This window comes from Panthera onca, chromosome E2, assembly GCF_046562875.1.
Source record: "Panthera onca isolate mPanOnc1 chromosome E2, mPanOnc1 haplotype 2, whole genome shotgun sequence".
Classification (NCBI taxonomy): domain Eukaryota; kingdom Metazoa; phylum Chordata; class Mammalia; order Carnivora; family Felidae; genus Panthera; species Panthera onca.
The window spans coordinates 21,445-25,869 of record NC_138353.1 but is presented as its reverse complement, the minus strand read 5'-3'; positions in this window follow the sequence as shown (position 1 = coordinate 25,869).

Sequence of the window (4,425 nt, the reverse complement as noted above, 5' to 3'; positions counted from 1 at the left end):
TTGCACACGCCTTTTGGTGAACATCTGCCCTCAGTTTTGCTGGGTAAACACTTAGAAGAGAGACTGGCAGGTTAGAGGGCATGTGCCTATCTGCCTCGAATGGTGCTGCTGAACCGATTTCCAAAGCAGCTGTACCATTTCTTGCCACCACCAGCTGCTTCACATCCTCGCCAGCACGGGGTATTGTCAATTGAGAATTCTAGTGGGTGAGTGGTTTAAAAGTACGTTTATTACAGTGTTAATTACACTAGAGCATTGGGGGCAGTTCCTAATTTGGCACTCCTATCTATTTCCCCTTCCTTAATGTAGTATCCTTGTAGCTGGGCTCGCGGTCACTCAGGTAGCGACTGCACGTCCCAGCTTCCCTTGCAGCTGCAAGTGGCCCCGTGACTAAGTTCTGGTCAGTGGTATGTGACAGAGCTGATGCGTGCCACTTCCTGTCCCACTGAATCTGTGAGCATGTCCTTCCTTCCCACAGATGCCACGCTGCCCACAGTCTGCCTGTCCACCTCTGGCAATGTTATGTTAGAAGTAAAGAGACGTCCACCTTCATTAAGCCACTGCATTTCAGGTCTCTTTATTATGGCAACAAACCATGGCCCCAAAGGATGAACTGTGATTGGACATTCACCTGTGGCTTTAACACAGCGACACCTCTGCTGGTTCTGCCTGCTCAGCACCATCCTTCCACCAAGATGTTGTTCCCACCCAGCCCTGAGGTTCTGTGAGGTGATGGACACACCCTTCCCAGGCACAGGCAGGTGGCCCAGGTCTGAGTGGTCATGGCTCCCCATCCTGTTCAGGGTTATAAGTTCACGGGTTGGACATGAGACCCAACTGTAGTCCTCCCATGAGACTCTCAGTATGGTGAGAGAGAGTATTTGTCGTTATTGTGCATTGTGGCGGGAGAGGGAAACCAACCCCAAGCAGAACCAGAGGCAATCAGAGAGAGGGGAGGAGGAAGCCCAACAATGGCCTCTCAGCCCCTGGGTCTAGCTGTACCTGCAGCACCTTTAGATGTAAGTGATCCACGATTGTGAGCTGAATTTCTGTCACTTGCAACCAAGAGTCCCATCTCTTTCCCCAATAATAATCATGTTTGGGAGTGATTTTATATAAGCATTGTGCTAAGAGTGTATATAAAGTCTGGAGATACCCCTTAAAATGTTAATTCATTTTTGTTAATGTTTATTATTTATTTTGAGAGAGAGCATACGTAGGGAAGAGGGGCAGAGGGAGGGAGAGAATCCCAAGCAGGCTCTATGCTCAGTGGAGAGCCCGATTTGGGGCTTTTTCCCATGACTCTGGGATCATGACCTGAGCTGAGATCCTGAGTTAGACGCTTAACTGACTGAGCCACCCAGGCACCCATAAAATAGTAATTCTTAATCTAGAGAGAGTTTGGAGGCTCTATCCAGATAGAATCAATGGGGTTTTGAACTGTGCAGGTCTGCTTAGATGTTGATTTTTTAAAAGTTTTTTTTTGTCTGGATTAAAAAAAAATCATACCATACAGTCCTGTAAATATGTTTTCTCTTCCTTATGATTTCCTCAATGACATTTTCCTTTCTCTGACTTACTTTATTGTAAGAATTCAGCATATGATGCATACAACATGCAAAATACGTACTAATTGACTGTTGATGTGACCAGTAAGGCTTCTGCTAAAAAGTAGCTATTAGCGGTTAGATTTGGGGGAAGTCATAAGTTATTCATGGGTTTTTGACTGCCCTAACCCTCGTATTGTTTAAGAACATATTAATATTGGTACATATAACAGATCATCATTTTTGGAAGGAATAAAATTAAAGGAGAAACAATAGTTAGCAGAAAACCCCCAAACCCTGTCAAACCAGCGAGTGAATAGGCATTAGCATGAAATGCACAGCTGACATGTAATCTCACCAGATGTTGACATGAGACAGATGGTTACTGTTCTTGTGTCTTTTGTGTAAGTTTTGACAGATGTACACACCTGTGAGACCACCTCCACAATCCAGGACATTTCCTTCACCCCCAGAGTCTCCTCATGTCCATTCAAAGTAACCCCCTCACCCCTTGCCAGACAAGTTCACATCTGCTTTCCCTCCCTGTCCACCAGCTTTCCCTGTTCTTGACTTTGGGGTCGTGGGACGGGACAGTCACTTTCTGCAGGACATCTGAACTTCACTGTGATGCGAGGGGATGCACATCAGCGATTTGCTCATGTCTGTGTGGTCTCTCATATGCACGGTCCTACCTCTTGTTTATTCATTTACTAGTAGATGGACACTGGGTGGTTTCCATGTTTGTGATGGTTGTAAATCAATGCCTTTAACTGTGAACAGTACGAGTTTAGAAAAAACAGATGCTTATTATTTTCTGAAAAAAGTAAATTATGCTCATACCACACATAGAAATTAGAATAAAGGATAAAGAATCAATATTTCTTTAGAGTCCCACTACTCAGTTGTAACCACCAGGCTATTTTGCTGTGTTTCTTCCCCAACTGTGTCATGTGCGTGTGTGTATGTATGTGTGTATATAAAATTGTGAAAATTGGGAAAGTACAACTGTAATTTTGGTTCTTGTCTTTTATAATGAACATGGTTGTCTTAGTGTGGGTTTTCCGGGGAAATGTAACGTATAACATTTATTACAAGGAATTGGCTCACAAAGTTATGGAGGCTGGGAGCCCCCTGACCTGCAGCCTGCCCACTGCAGACCTGGGAGCTGGTGATGTGTGTATGTGTGTGTGTGTGTGTGTGTGTGTGTGTGTGTGTGTAGGGTGTGTGTGTGGTGTGAGTGTGGCGTGAAAGTGGACTTGTGTGTGTGTGTAGTGTGTGTACCTTTGTGTGTTTGGTGTGTGTGTGTGTGTATACCTGTGTGTGCACTATAAGGAATTGGCTCACAACCTTATAGAGGCTGGGAGCCCCCTAATGTGCAGCCTGCCTGCTGCAGACCTGGGAGCTGGTGGTGGGGGTCAGAGCCTGAGCTGGGAGGCCCGAGAGCGCAAGCACAGCAAATGCACATTCTGGTCCGGGGGCAGAGAACACCGGGTCCCACTCAGCAGCCAGGTGGAGAGGGGTTTACTACCCTTTCTGCTGTATTCAGGCCTCAGTGCACTGGACGAGGCCCACCCTCACTAGGGAGGGCAGATTCAGGTGTGAACCTCACCCAGAAGCACCTCACAGATGCACCTAGAATGCTGTTCGGCACACAGAGAGATTGATTTCAGGACAAATCATTTACACAGATAACCATGTGGAAGGTATTCCATTGCTAATCTGCCTTCTCAAAGACAGGGATTTTGTTTGCAAACTTCAGACCCAGAAAATCGACTCTTCTGCCAACATGAGACAATTATCTGTCCTCCCTGAAGCAGAGTGCTGTTTCTCTGGAGCCCCGCCTAGCTGTGTGCCTGTGCTGGATGCCATGTGCACAGTGAAGCTAGAGGACCCCAGAGGAGACCGCCAGGAGCCTCGTGTGGACGCACTGGAACAGAGACAGGGCAGCGTGGCACTGTGTCCAGAAGGGGCCGGTGGGGCCCTGACCAGAGAAGCCTCCGGGCCTTCCTCCCCTCTGCTGTGGTGCAGGGGGCAGAGCTCACAGGCTCGCTGGGAAGTGCTCTTGCGGAGCATGGGACGAGGGCTTGCAGCATGAGAGAAGGAAGCTAGTTCTGAAAGCCTCAGTCTCCTCCCTGTGCCTTCACAGTGGGAGACCGAGCATTCACGCAGTCTTGTGCCCACTGGGAAGAAACATCACCACGTAGACCCCCTTCCACTCTGCACAGGGCATACACCGTCTCTTGTTTCACTGCTTCTCAAGGGTGTCTAGGCCCCTGGAAAATCTCTCAGGACTGCATTGTGGGATCACCTTGTGAAGCTCAGAGTCCTCAGGCAGTGGCACCTGCCCTTCCACGCATGCCGTGCTGCCTGTGATGCTTGAGCCCTGCATGCTGCCCACATCCAGGAAGTTTGAGGATTTTGCCCAGACCAGGTTGGGGAGGGGAGCCGCACCACCATGCCATTTGGCCTGGGCCCTGGAGACCGCCACCCCCACCTCACCATCTGCATGTTCTGTGGGATGTTGGTGTAGGGGGCATCCTGGCCCAGGGTGACACACCCCAGGACAGTAGAGAGCAGGGTCTGGTTTAGGCTGGGGCCTGACCCCGAGTGCAGGCAGTGCAGAGCCTTGCCCAAGGGGCTGCATGAACCCCTCAATCTTCTCCTCATGGGGACAGGAGATATCTATTTGTTACCCCTGTCTGCCCTTAGTGAGTAGTGAGTCCAAGATCAAGATGCCTACAAATCAGGTGTCTGTGAGAGCATGTTTTCTGGTTCACAGACAGCACCTCTTTGTCATGTCCTCACTTGGTGGAGGGGTGAGTGAGCTTTGTGGGGTCTCTTTTGTAAAGGCCCCACTCCCATCCATAGAGGCTCCATC